Source organism: Protopterus annectens, chromosome 8.part0 (assembly GCF_019279795.1).
Source record: "Protopterus annectens isolate FY-2018-M chromosome 8.part0, PAN1.0, whole genome shotgun sequence".
Taxonomy (NCBI): Eukaryota; Metazoa; Chordata; order Ceratodontiformes; family Protopteridae; genus Protopterus; species Protopterus annectens.
In genome coordinates this window covers 109,121,024-109,137,036 of record NC_056741.1, presented here as the reverse complement: position 1 = coordinate 109,137,036, position 16,013 = coordinate 109,121,024, and positions in this window count along the sequence as shown.

The window sequence follows — 16,013 nt, the reverse complement described above, 5'->3', positions numbered from 1 at the left end:
TTTTCTTTGGCCCGTGTGTCTGTCTTGGCCGTATCTGGGGATTATCTTCCATGTTTTATCACAGCACTGCAACACTGTTGCCTTTGGTGTTACATTACTCTTGCCTGCAATGGATTACCTTTCGACCTTCCCTTACTGTTTCTGCACATTGCACCTACTATTTCCTGGCATGCATCCTGCAGAGCCCTTTCATGTGTAGTTTCTGGGACATGGCATATTGTGCATTTAGTGTGCCGCCGCCGTTATGCTGCCTGTCTGCTTGGCTCTGCTGTGTCAGGTCTTCACTCTTTGCACTCTGCTACCTCCCCTACTTTCTTTGCATTCATATGCCTCCCCTATCTCGTTTTGCAGGTTTCTGCATGCAGAGTTGTCAGCTGCCGCCGATTGGCCTTCGTGGGTTGATTAGTGTTGATTGCTCATTACTACTCCAATTGCACTGCTTCCGCATTGGCCATATTCTCAACATCACCTTCCTGTTTCCGATGTTATTTATGGGCGGGCCACATGACTGGGTGAAGGGAACGAGTCATCCTCGTGCACATGCACCTCTGCGCATTGTGTGCTCTCAGCTCAACTATTTCCCCACACGCCGGTCCTGCAGCTGTGATGTGCAATGTACAGCCCAGGTTTGCTGAGCTCCAATGTGCTTCCTCCTACAGTGGCACACCCCTCTGCAGGTGACATGTATTCCCTCTGAGCCACTCCTCTGTGTATTACCGCTGCGCCGTTTGGTACAGCCTTACGCCGCCGGGGGTTTTGCGATTCAATATTATCTGCCTCATTTGCATGTCATTGACTACTAATTCATAGTTACCATGCCAAACACTGCCACGAGTCCTTGGCAACCCTTGCACCGTGGTTGTGGCTTTCCATGCATACCATAGTGTATTATGGCTGTGAAGCTGATGTGTATTACGCTGCTGTTTTATAACATTGTCATATTATTTCATTGTTTTGCACCTTCCGCAGACATGTCCTGGGGTTCTGCTGTGAGTTTCTGTGGACATACCATTTATGTTATTATTTACATGTTGTGCATGTTTTCTTTTGACATTCTCTGTGTCTTTCGCCATTAGCATATGGCAACAGTGTGATACCTGACGCTGACAGCCTTCCGTTACTCCTATGTTATGTTTGGGAAAATGTAAACCATTTTTTTTGGTTTACATTGCCGTGGCCTTATGCTACGCCTGTGCCACTTCGTGGATCGCTATGTGCCTTCATTTGCATGGTGCAACACCACACATGGGGTGTTTAGCATACCTACGCCGGTGGCGGCGCTGATCCGGCGCACGCCGGTAGTGCACGTGGGATTGGATCATACCTGAATCGCTTGGCGGCCATATTTGGCGTTGTAACGCCTACACTGTGCATGCGCCTGGCGCAAGGTTCATGAATCCCGGGGTTAGTTTATTAGGATACCAAAAAATAAGTAGAATATTATCTTCTTCATCAGTTTTTTTCAGTACAGATAAAGATTGTATGACAAACAATATTTTAGAGAGAACTAACATCTTAATAAGCATTAATCATTCTTCCATGGTAAAGAAGAATTTCTTCCAATTTGTGACTAGGAATAAAATTTTAGCAACAACCTGTTGAAAGTTTGTTTGCATCATTTCTTTACAATTATACATAATGGTTATACTAAGGGTATTTCATTGTATTGTTATTCCAATTGAAGTTAGAATATTCTGTATGACTTTTATTTTAATGTTTTATTAATTAATAATGTACTTCTTTTATTATGATTAAATCTTAAGTTAGAGATTTCTTCAAAATGACTCATAGAACTAATTATATATTCCAATGAATTTTCTATGTTTCCTATTGTTAGTAAAATATCATCAGCAAAAAGTTGAATCTTTAGTTTGAAATATTCTGTTATTTTGATACAACTGATGTCCTTATTGGATCTAATACTATTAGCAAAGGATTCTATAGCTAATGCAAAAAGCAAAGGTGATAATGAACAGCCTTGTTTTGTGCCTTTTGTAATTTAAAGGAATTAGAAACAAAAAAAATATTTTAACACAAGCACAAAAGTTATTGTATAACTTAGAAATTAATGCAATTAGCTCAGGTGAAAAACTATGCACATTAAGTGTTTTAAATAGGTATGACCAATTAACTGAGTCAAATGCCATATCTAAATTGAGGCTAATCACAGAAAGTTCATTTTTATTTTTATTTGCATAGTCAGTTAATGTATATATTCTTATTATGTTATCCTGTACTTGTCTATTTAAAATGAACCCATTTTGATCATTGTTAATTAGTTTAGGTATAAGTAGATTAATTATTTTAGCTAAAATGGATATGAGCATCTTATAGTCCATATTTAAAAGTGAAATGGGTCTGTATGCTGAACATTTTGTAGGATCTTTATCTTGTTTTAAAATAGGTGACATAAGGGAATATTTCCATGGTGGTGGGGGGACTTCAATAGTTGTTTTTTATTTTTCTATAGACCTTAACTAATATTTTAACTGCATCATCTGGTATTATTTTATATAGTTCTGGTATAAGACCATCTAAGCCTTATTATTTTTTCAATTTTTTTTATTTGATCTTTAATTCCTATTAAAGTGGATGGTCTATCAATTCTTTTTATTTGTTCACTTGTTAGTTTATTGTTTATATTTTCCCTTAGAAACGTTTCAACTATATCATCATTGTCTAGGTTATTTGTATCATTATTTATATTTTCATAAAATATTTTAAAGCCCTCAAGAATACCTTTAATATCGGGTCTTCTTTCATTTTTATTATTCATATGTGTTATAATTTCTTTGATATTATTGAATTTATTCATTTTCTTTGATTTAAGAGCAAATTTATGCAAGCATAAAGGGTTTACTGAATATGCCTGAAGTTAAAGACTTTCCAGGTTTATTGAAACTTTATGATTTAGAATTTCAACATATTTTGTATTTAAGTTTTTAAGTTCAGGCTGAGTGATAATGTAATTTGGTTTAAGATTAAACTTTTGTTTGTCTATTTTATGTATGTACTGTATGTCACCTTCTAATATGATCAGATATTATGGTGGGTTTCTTCTTACCATTCTTGATACAGGAACCTTCTTGAGACAAACAGGGGACACGCTGTGTGTTCCACAGGTATCAGTTTGTAAAATGCTCAAGGTGTTTCTCAGTACATTGCTGGCCTATGTGGATGAGCACATCTGAGTTCCCAATGTGGCACTATGACAATAAAGGGCTCACCTAGTGGTTTATGCAAAGTTTAACTCAACAGAACTGACTACAATTCCATCTCCTCCCAGGCAGTGTGCAGGTAACAAGGTCTCATAACAAATGTATCTGTGCAGCACCCTGATAGTGCACATGACTCTGGCACATGTGGCAATAAAGGCCTCACCTAGTGATTATGTACAGTTTACATCAACAGAACTGGCTACCATCCTATCTCCTCCTAGGTATTATGCAGGTAACAAGGTCTCATATCCAGTGCATCTGTGCAGCACCCTGATAGTGCACATGAATCTTCCTTATGGCATACAGTGTATCAATGCAGCACCCTGATAGTGCACACGACTTTTCCTTATGGCATACAATGTATCTATGCAGCACCCTGATAGTGCACATGACTCTTCCTTAGTGCATACAATGTATCTGTATCACCACTTACTGCAGAGGGATATTCCACAGGTTCACCAAGTATGTAGGTACAAATACACTGGTACACCTACCTTTCTACAGTCACATACCTCTCAACTGTTCCAGATTTTGCAGAGCATCCCTGAATTTACTTCATAATTTTGCCCTGTCAGTCATAATACGTTTTTAATTTTCTGATAAAATTCTAAGGACTACAGTCAGTCAGTTATGACAGTTATTAAAGTTTCATATTTCTTATTGATCATAAAGTCCATTCTGATGGAAAGTCTCATGTTCTGTTAGCATTTTAAGTTAATTAGATTAATATGTACAAATGTCTCCAACTATTTTTGTCTTAGTTTGTGCGTACTTTTTAAGCAAAGAATATAAGAAGTATAGCAACAGATAATATGCATGTACACCTCACATCCTCCAAAATAGTTGTTCTGTGTTGCAGATTTTGTCATCTATCCCCAAAAACTGGATAATAGCACCCATACAGAACATACAAAGTATGGCCAAACAGCAATATAAGACAACCCGTGCACATACCAGTTGCATAGTGGTGTAAGTGTACAGCTTGGTTAAAGCTTGTTTCTGCTGCATTGATACATCTGGGGAGCACTATAGTATGTCTCTGAAACAGTCTTCTGGAGCTTCTGATCATATTATATGATACACAATGTGATTTTTTTGGAAGTAGGCAGCCCAGTAATCAGACCTAGGGGACACTACACCTGCAGCTGCTAGCTTTGTTGCAGCCTCCAGGGTGACCTTCACCAACAGGGAAAGCATTAATACTGAAAGACAGCAAACAGCTGTTGTACCACGTCCCTAGACAGTTTCAGGCACAGTATATTGCTAATGCAGACAAAGCCAACAACATATACTCCAACTCTATGGACCCTGACAAGTACACATGGAGCTGTGGTGTCAGACATAACAAAATGATTCATGCAAACTTATTTAATGGCTATACTGGGAGCAAGGTTTAGTTACACTATACATCAGGCACCTTCACTCATGCCACACAGGAGGGAGGGTGATGCAGATCAGAGGCATTATCATTTGCTCAGATACGTAGGGATACAAGAGCACATGGCTCTCTATAAACCAGAGCCTTCATAAAATGTATCACAGCACCATCTCTGGACTTCACTGCCTTCTGGAAGCATTGGTATTAAAATGGCTTTGATAAGCCATCCAACTACCGATCTTCCAAAAAAAACATAAAGATAAAGACAGAGACAGACCGCATAGGTCCAAAACTGCCAACAATGCTTCTGTTAAGCTAGTCTCCAATCTGCTGGTACTCAGTGAGGCACCTTTGCAGCCCCTGATGCCCACTTCTATGGAGTTGCAGGCCTCTTCAGAGATGCTTCTTCGACTATGGAACCTGTGGATGTCTCTACCTTGGATGGGTCCATACTGTGTAGGCACCAGCTTCTGAGGGTGTATTCTATCCTACTGATGCTCGAATAAAGCTGACTACTTCTTTTTTAGTCAAAACTACCGTGTTTCTTAGGCCCAGAGTATGCACTATGCCTAGAAAACGGACAACCAATGTGCATGTTCAAGCTCTCATGCCTCAAAAACAAATGCTTAGAATGGTTGAAGACCTTATTACCCTAATTAGGAGAAGCCAGCCTTCCCCTGCTAAGAGACAAAGAAGTGAGTTTCCTTCTGACTCTACAGACCAGGAGTCCAATGACTCTGACCCTTCTGATTATCAGGACATGTCCTTATCAGCCTATGAGGATTCAGATGCAGAGAAATCCATTCCCTCTGCCTCCCCTCCAGAGGATTTTTCTTTTGATGAAACCTTGAATACCTTAAGAGAACATTTCCACTGGGAATGCCAAGACTACCCTCAGCCCAAAAAGAGACTAAGAGAATTTTTAGAGTTGCCTCAGCACAGTCCTCTAGCTATACCCCCTGTCCCGGATGTTGTAGATGATGTTTTTATGTAATCCAGTCTTACTCCAGATACATTACCCCTGGCCCCTAGGAAACCCAACAGGTACTACAGAGTACCTGGTTCCACAAGTTTCTTTTCAAGAATCCTACTGCTGATCCAGAGACCATTTCCCAGGGACCTAAAGGTATTAAGGCTACTACAGCCAAAAATCCTACCCATTTGGAGAGGGATTCCAGAGCTTTAGACAGATGGAGTAAGAATGTATATACCTCTGCAACTCTTGCCATCAGGACATTGAATTGCCAGTTTCACACGTTGAAGTACCAGCAACATATTATGGAACTAATTAAACAAAAAATGGTATTATTTCCAGATTGTGCAGAAAATAAAGATTTACAAGAGCTAATGCATTCTGCAAACCAAGTTAGAAAGCATACTTTGCAGTGTAGCTTTGATGCCCTAGAAGCATCTTGCAGGGCTGCAGTCACTGGTTCTGTACTGAGAAGGCATGCTTGGGTGAAGGAACAAGCCTTGCCAGATCATGTCAAATCCAAATTACTAGACACTCCTTTAAATAAGGACTGTTTGGCACCAAAGTAGAAGTTCTTAAAAAGATGGAAGAAAAAGCTAAATCTATGCAAACTGTTAAAGAATTCTTACAAGTGCAACCACCTAGATTTAGCAGGCATTGGCCTTCAAAGAACTGGTCCTTTCCAGCCCCTTCCAGGCCTTCCCAGACAAGACCCAGGGGAAACAGGCCACCCAGACTGCAGTCTTAGGGTATGCAGAGATCTAAACAATTGAGTGCCCCCACCCCAAAAACAGGGAGTGGTAAGCTGCCCCTATGGAAAAAGTTCACAATGACTTCTCACTTCTCCTTCCCAGCCCTGCCCAACTGCTTGTGCCCCTAGGAGGAAAACTTGCCCTTCATGCAAAAAACAGGATGTCCATTACTCAGGACCGATGGGTATTCCAGGGGTAAAAATTCTACTTCCAGTCACTGCCAACCCCAAGTGGGTTTCCAGACCTTCCTCCAAACCAGTGGGCAAAGGCTCAAAAGCAAGTACTTTCCCTGCTCAATATCAGAGATATTCAACCTATTCCAGTAGAACAAGGGGATCAGAGTTTTTACTCCAGACTTTTCCTGATGCCCAGAAAAGAGGGCTTTTGGCACCCAATCCTGAATCTTTCAATTCTCAACACCTTTCTGGTGGTCCAACAATTCAAGATGCTTACCCTGCAGCAGCTTCTCCCTATGCTAGCCAAGGATGCCTGGTTAGTCACTCTAGACTTAAAAGAAGCTTATCTGTGCATCCCCATAAGGGAGTCATGCAGAAAATATCTATGTTTTGGGGCAGGCTCTATGCACTATCAGTTCTCTGCACTTCCCTTTGGCTTATCTACTGCACCAGGTATTCATAAAATGCCTGGCTCCAGCCATTGCGTACTGCAGGCAGAGAAATATCCAACATTTTCCATACATGGATGCCTGCCTGATTCAGGTGGACAGTCAGGAATTGCTACTTCAGCACCTGGCTTTTGTAAAAATCCTTCTCACTTCATCGGGGTACACCATCAATGAAAATAAATCACAACTGGTACCCAATTAAAAGATAGTATTCCTGGGAGCAAGCTTGGACACAACTTCCCAGATGGCATTTCTCAATTCAGAAAAACAGGTCTATCTGACAAACTACTTCAAACAAATGGCCACCAGAACCCAGCTATCTGCAAGAAAATTACTGCAAGCCCTAAGGTTCATGACCTAATGTATTCTGCTAATTTCATATGCAAGACTGCATATGAGGAAACTTCAATGCTACTTAAAAAGTCCTTGGTGCTGTGATGCCTGTGCCCTGGCCCAGCAATCAAGGAGCCTCAATCCTCACCGCTAACACCAGAGATCGTGTCTCATATAAGAGGAAAGCATAACAAATGCACACAGTACAGTACAATTTCCCTTAAGTGCACACAGAGATCACAGTCAGTCTGGCGCTGGTTGCTCCCTTGCTCCCCAGGTCCCCAATAAGACTCCCCACTGGCACAGCTATAGGGTCCAGATCTCAGCTTAGCTGATGAGCTAACCTCCAGTACCCTCTCTGTCCAACTAGTGCTTTGTGTCCCTGCCCAAGTAGCTGACATACACACACACACACACACACACACACACACACACACTTTGAGATAAGTATTTATACAACTTCACAGACAATCCTGGGAAAGGCTGACACAGATTCTCCAGCTGTGCCCCTTTACTCAGACTATACAGTAGTAATTACTGCCACCACCAGCTAATAATTATCAGTTACACAAAGGCCCTTAAAAGGGTGTCCAACTATTATTACTGTGCAATATTATCATCTAATAGTATTGTAACTTAAGCAATCAAGGCTTATTGGAAGGGTTTATTACAGGATCATTTATAAGCATGCAATGTACTCTAGAGCTTAACTTATCTCTACACAAACCAGCCACAGTTAAAAGGTTTTAAAAATATTTAATAATAAATACTAAAACACAAGACAATGCTAATGCACCACAATGCTATTCAAGAGTTCAGAGAGCACACATAAACTTAAAATAATTCCGTAGTACAGTTCTGACATAACAGAAAAACACTTAGTCTAATCTTTATAATCTTAGCTATTGCTACAAGAAAACAGACTTCTAAGATAACTTACTTAAGAGCATAAGCAGTGCTGAGTTAGATGTCCAAGATCAAAATGTTTAATAATCTCTGGTTCCCACTGTTTAAATTGAAACTGCAGTTCTGCTAAACATTACCTCATCTTTTACAACTTCCTGGTTCCCAGGCCACACAGAAACTGCATTTACATTCTTTTATACTTAGAGCAATAAAGGACATTCCACATGAAAATTCTGGTCTTTAACTTTAGCCTTAAAACAATAGAAAGAGTGTGCTAGCTCAAACAGACTAGCTCTGAGCTCTACAGATCAAAGACTAGATTGGAAATTATTTTAACTTCAAAAGAAAGATTTGAAATGCTTGACTTAGTTTTTCTTACAGCACATGGCAATGTTGCCACACTGTTGAAATAGCATTTTTTTACATTTAAGAAGCAAGCCTGTATTTTACATTTATATTTACAAATGCCAGAATTATGTATCAAATTCTATTTGGCTAGGCTGGCAGCCTTCACCCTTCTCTACCAGTCTTCCACTTTGGCAGATTCTGGCCTTATCTTACCACTCCCCACTCTATGTCCTAGGTAGGAGACCTCCGCCGTACCCACCTGGCATTTGCTCAGCTTAATGGTCAACCCTGCCCTCTGTAGTCTGCCCAGCACCTCCCTGACATGCTGAAGGTGCTCTGACCAGGAATGGCTGTAGATGGCAATATCATCCAGGTAAGCAAGGGCAAACTCTCCTGCTTCTGAAAGGATATGATCTACCAGCCTCTGGAAAGTCGCTGGGACATTCTTCATCCCAAAGGGCATCTTGGTGAACTCATATAAGCCAAAAGGAGTCACAAAGGCTGACTTATCTCTAGCACTGGGAGTCAAGGGCACCTGCCAGTAACCCTAGGTAAGATCAATGGTTGTAAGATACTTACCACCACTCAGCTGCTCTAGGGCCTCATCTGTCTAGGCATGGGATAAGCTCCTGGCTCTGTGTAACTATTTAATTTCCTGTAGTCCACACAGTACCTGGTGCTACACACAAACAAACTAAAACCGCCAAATAAACTGAATAACACGAAAAGCACAAAGGAAACGGTCCGCAGGTGATGATTCAATAAATCCAATAGGTGACAATAATCACGATGTAGCAGGTATATTGTAAGCACTTTATTAACAAGAACTTTCGGAAGGCTTTGTATCCTTCCTTCATCAGACAAAACAGTAAATGCCAGGGAGAAACTCGTTTAAATATGTACTTGTTAACCCTGTTAATGACCTCATAAATTGAGGACACTCCTACATTAAAAATACATCCATTTTAAAACCATTTTAAACACTCAAAGGAGACTCATAAAAAAATTTGTACCTGGTGCTGTCATCCTTCTTTGGCACCAGCACCACTGGGGAGGTCCAGGGACTGTTGGACTCTTGAATCATCCCTAGTTCCAACATCTCCTGTTCCTCCTCTTTCAGAGTCTGTTTGCTCTCTCTCAGGCACCCTATAAGGGGCCTGCCTAATAGGCCCTTGGGGTCCTGTATCCACCTGATGCTGCACCAGTTGGATGCACCCTGGTTTCCCAGTGAACATGTCCCCAAATTCCTGAAACACTGCTCAGATTTCTCGAACCTGGGTAAGAGATAGCTACTGGGATATTGCTACTCTTTCCACTGAGGTGTCAGCCCAAGCCTCACTGAGGAGATCAGTCCCCAGATCTCCCTCAGACTCCTCCTGCAATCCACTGTAAATGCTCAGCACAAGGGCCTCCCTATCATGGTAAGGTTTTATCATGTTAACATGGAACAATTTGTGCACCTGCTGTCTGCCTAGCAGTTCCACCATGTAGATAACATCACTTACTTTTCTTGCCACCCTGTAGGGTCCCTCCCAAGCTGCTTGCAGCTTGTTGTGTCTGACAGGAATGAGAACCATTACCTGCTGCCCCACTCTTTAGCTCGAGCATTCCAGTCATACCACACCTTTTTCTGTTGTTGGGCTTCTGCCAGGTTCTCCTGGGCCAAGTCCATGGGTTCCCTGAACCTTGTCCTGAGGTTTAGAACATATGCCACAACAGACTCCTTGTGAGATTTGCACTCACGTTCCCACTCATTTTGAATCAAATCTAGAGGTCCCCTCATCCTATACAACAACTCAAAGGGTGAAAAAACTGTGAATTCCTGGGGAACCTCTGTAAGCAAACAACAGATGGGGCAAGTATTTGTCCCACTCCCTCTTAATCTGATCTGCAAATGCCCATAGCATGGACTTGATTGTAGATTTTGACCTCTCAACAAGACCATTAGTCTGGGGATGGTAGGGGGTGGTCATCATGTGCTTCACCCCACAGGATTTCCAAAGACAAGCCAGCAGGTCTGACATGAAATTGGCACATCTGTCAGACAGTATTTCTTTTGGGAAACCCACCATGCTGAAAATCTCTAACAAAGCATTTGCCACCTTCTCTGCCTCAATGGAGGACAACGCCACCGCCTCAGGGTATTGTGTAGCATAATCTACTACCACTAGAATATATTTTTTCCCTGTGGAACTTGGGGTACTTAGAGGATCCACAAGATCCATAGCTACCCTCTGAAATGACTCCTCAATCACAGGCAAAGGCATCAAAGGAGCTCTTACCTTTTCTCCTGCCTTGCCTGCCTTTTGGCACTCCTCACAGGTCCTGCAGTACCCTGTTACATCTCTGGAAATTCCAGGCCAATAGAAGTTCTGCATAATACCCCTGTTTGTATGTTTTATGCCCATATGACCTGCAAAGGGAATATCATGGGCTATGGCTAGAAGCACCAGATGGTAGGCTCTAGGCACTACCAATTGCTGTACTCTCTCACCTTCTAGACCTCCCTCAGGGGTCCACTCTCTGTATAGTGACCCTTTGTCCCAGTATGCAGATTCCTCCTTTCCTTAAGAATCAGGTGCCTCCCTAGCTACCTGCCACAGACCTTGCAATGTAGGGTCTGAGAGATGAGACGGTCTCAACTCTCTCCCTGTAACCCTTCCCAGGTCCCCTTCCACAGGAAGTCTGGCATCCTCTGACAGTGGTGCCTCACTGTCAGCCTGGGTGCTACTACTCACTTCTACTTTTGCAGTCACTCTATCCAAGGGACCATCAGTACCCACAAACAGCTGTGGCTCACCTTCAGTCTCACTGCTATAGTGTAGCTCACTCCCTGAAGTAACCACCTCACCAGTCCTGGCTGCAAGTATGCCTCAGCAGAGTTAAAATTCCTCTCTTAGAAAACAGCCTTGCTTTTAGCCATAACTTCAGCTAGAAGAGTGTCTGAGTGACAGGCACTAATGGCTATGGAACCCTTCTTTATTTTCCATGCTGACAGGATTTCCCTCAGGACTAACCCATCCTTTATGCCTAAAGTGGTGTCCAGTGTGGCCCTAAACCAATCCATTGATTTACCAACATTCTTCTCTAACCCTCAGAATAAAGGGGAAAGGATCCTGCACTCCTTGGATGTGCACAGATAGCTCAGGTTCTACCTTGACAGGATTAAGCCTTTCAGAAAATCTGACCAGCTGCTAGTCAGCTTTTCTACAGGGGCAGAGAGTAAGGCCATTTCAAAACAAACCATTTCCAAATGGGTAGCACACCACATCCATTTCTGCTACAAGCACCATGGAAAACCTACTCCACAGGGGGTCAGAACACATTCCACTAGGGCTGCTTCTACATCTACAGCATTTCTCAGGGGAGTCCCTACCAGGGACATTCTGGAAGCTGCAACCTGGAGTTCTGTACACATCTTTACCAAGCATTACCACTTACCTATCTTTTCCAAATTAATGGCTGGATTTACTACAGCAGTCTTGCAAGGCCTACTAGACAGCCCTAACACTTCTTGACTGCCTCCACCTATCCTCAGCTTTGGGAATCAACCCAAGTGTGATGACTGCAACAGTGATACACAAATAACATAGTATAGTTGTTTGCACTTACCATAAATGTAGATGTTCGATTGTATTCACTGTTGCAGTCCTGGTTTCCCTCCCTCCAGCCCCCTGGCTTTCTCTGTCTTTCTACCTCCCCTCTCTATGCCCATTCCTAATGACATTGGTATTTACATTTCACTGGTTGTGTTTCCCACCATATACTAGCTCCCTATTTGGGGGTTCCTGACATTTGGGGCAAGAAAGACTGATGCAATGGCATCAGCTGCCTGTTTTATACCCCTGATGACCTGACGTCATGAAAGAAGCGACAGCATCCGATGCAGAAATACTAAGACTCTCGTATTCGGGAAGACTGAAGGCTATCTGCAGGTAGATAACCCAAGTGTGATGACTGCAACAGTGAAAACACTCGAACATCTGCATTTATGGTAAGTGTACACAACTGTACTTTCTACTACTATGACAGCCACCCCACTGATAACGTTTTATGTAACAATGTTTGTATGTGAACATTAACAACAGGTGTCCCCTATGGCAGACACCCACACCATACATATAAGGCAGGGTGGAGGAGGAGGGGTATGGCAGTTCTACTGTTATGGCTGCCATCACTTGATAAAGTTTTATGTATGGTGTTCTACTGTTATGGCTGACATCCCTTGATAAAGTTTTATGTAAATAAGTTTGTATGTGAACATCGACAACAGGTGTCCCTGTGGTTGACACCCACATCATATGTATAGGGCAGGGTGTAGGAGGAGGGGAATAGCAGTTCTACTGTTATGGCTGCCATCCCTTGATAAAGTTTTATGTAAATACGTTTGTATGTGAACATCCACAACAGGTGTCCCCATGGCAGAAACTCACACCATATGTCTAAGGCATGGTGGAGGAGGATGGTCTATGACATTTCGTTGAATGGCTATTCGGCCATAGCCATTCATCAAACATGTATTTATCGAAGTTGCTCTTCATTGAATGGTGTATTTTAACTAGGGCACACAAGCAGTTGGCTAACCGAGTGACTGCAAAAAGAAAATACATTTAAAACCTGCCAAGGTGGGGGGGTTGTGCCCCCCCAACTAAATATACCAACTCTGAGATCACACTACAGTGGAGAAAAGGGCAAATTCCAGACAGTGGCCAAATGCTAGTTTACCCTAGTTAAAATCTGCCATTCGATGAAGAGCAGCTTTAATAAATAGGTGTTCGACAAACAGCTATTCGCTGAACAGCCTTTCGATGAAATGTCATAGACCTGAGGAGTAGGGGTATGGCAGTTCTACTGTTACATCCTGCCATCCCACTGATAAAGTTTTATGTAAATAAGTTGTTACAGTCTTGCATCCAGTTGGTTGATGTTTTAGATACATGTTTATCATATGTTTACACTTAGCAAAAGCACTGGACTCTGTTTCCTACAACATTAAAGGGCTTACGTCCTTTAGTTTTTATAGCTATAATAATGGAAAAACTGAATATAGTTAAATTACTAACTGGATCAGTGACTTGTGTGACAAAATATATAGGAGGTGATATCTGGTGTCTTTTCCCCCGATCAGCTAGACTCATCCAATGGCCATGCTACCGTCCATCAGTATGTCTTGAGGTAGTGGAACAATCCCTGGGGTGATCTTACTTAGCTCCTTTCTATCCTGGATCCACTGGAGCCAAAGACTACACTACTTACCCAGGGACAGAGTAATGGTGGGACTAAACACCTCCTCCAGGTGACATTGAATGTCCATTCATTCCTCAAGTTGAATTTACTGAACAGCCCTAGTCAGTGAGGTTAAGGTCACATGGTAGGTAGCAAGTAAGTCAGCATACAGGTGAACCTAATCCATCTAATCCAGACCTCCTAATCCCCAACTCAACAGCTCCTTTGAGCTCCATAGTTGTTGTTGACCTGTAGGTAGTAGGCCCACCATCTCTGTGAATGTTCTTCAGGGCTGCAATGTACAATGTACTGCTTGGCAGCAGCAGGTCCTCAGCAGGTCTGGTCTTAAAGGATTCAATCCCCAGAGCTTCCACTAGGTGCCACTGAAAAGGCAGGCCAGCGACATTTTTCTCCCCTCCCCCACACCAGGATGTGAGAGCAGACAGTAGCTTCACTCCCATCCTCCACACTGGCATAGGACCTGATGGGGATAACTGGTACGTATTCAAAAGGCACATCTACTAACAGCAGTGAATATGATGAACCAATACGTGTTACCCACCTTGTTTAACATATTTATGATCTCATTCAGTTTGAGGAAAGGTACTTGGATTAGCAAATTTGTTAAGGATTCAAAGAAAGGCAGGTTAGTGACTAATGCATCTCAGCTAGAAAGACTGTCACATTACCTAGATGAATGATCACTAAAAAAACTCTGTTCAGTTTAATACCACTAAATGTAGGGACTTCCACTGTGACATTAGGCCCCCGAGATATCTTTATGCAATCGATCAACACATTTTGCCATTTGTGGATTAACTAGGTACTTGCGTGTAATCACACATGGCTCATTCAAATTTAATTGTAATATTTTAGAAGTAATTAGAAGAAGCTGTAAGAGAAATGTACTGAGAACCAGTGTCAGGAGGTAATAAGAAGCATTTTTCTTATTATTTAAGTCATTTATAAGGCCCATATCATGTACTGTGGGGGATTTAGGATCTACAGCAAGTCATAAATATGGAAACTGGAGAGAATCCAGAAAAAAAACTATCTAGTCAAATTAAAAAAAATGTGGACACACTATTACAAGGACAGGTTAATAGAAGTGAAGTTATTCTCATTTGATTAGAGACTTGTAAAGCAGGTTTAACACTGTTACGCAAACAATCAAAGAGTCCATAAGATGTTTACCCATGTGCACTTTTAAGTAGACATGCTTAAAAGTTCTGCCTGTCTCTTCAAGAACTCATTAATGTTCACCTCCCAAGTGGAGCAGGGCAGCACATCATCTACCCTGGGGAAAATCTAGGTCATCCGATCCAACTATCAAGACTAGCCTTCAAAGTTAATCCATAGTGGTAAATTATATGATAAGATGGAATGCGTACAGTTTGGAACTTATCCCTACAGGAAGTCTTATTTATTTTTTGGTAAAATGTTAGTCTGTTTGTAGACCCACACTGGTTTTGTAAATAAATAGTAGGTCAGAATAGATCACCTTGACACAGAAGGTAGGATACAAATAGTGGAGTTGTGCTAATCTCTTGGGATAGCTGACAGGTTTAAGGCCTTTAATTTTCTTGGTTAGACATCTTAGGTACTTTTTAGGATTGTATGTATTGAAGGGGTCATTGTATTGAATGACGAGCTTCATAAGGAAGAGTATAGTAGAGGGATGACTTCTTTGGATCTTGAAAAATTGACTTGAAATTAACTGAGTTATTTATAATAATTTCTTGGTGATGGTGGAAACACGACAAATGAGGGCTCATTGTCCACATAAGTGCATAAGTCTGTTATGTCCATGTCCATCTGAAGATGACCAGCTTTTTGAATGCTACTGTGCTGCATTGTTTTAGTGTACCAGGTATGTGCATATTCTATCCCATGCTGGACCTGTTTGGTATCAGTGGATGAAGGGATAATAATGCCTAACTTGGAGTAATCAGAAATCATAGCCAATCACACATGGGATATTGACTTGGACGTCTGCAAAATAAATGTCAAACAGGAGAGGGCCTTGCACTGATCCATGTGATACCCCACTAGTAACAACTTATAGATTTAGAGATGCTACCAGCAACTTTCACAACCTGGGTTCTGTTAAATAGTCAATTTACAATCCAGTGAACAGGACATGGGTTTGCATTAAATTTATCTAACTTTTCCATAACATCAACATATGCTATAGTGTGACAAGCCTATGCTATAATGAGTTAATCAGAGTGCACAGACAGACCATTTCTCACAG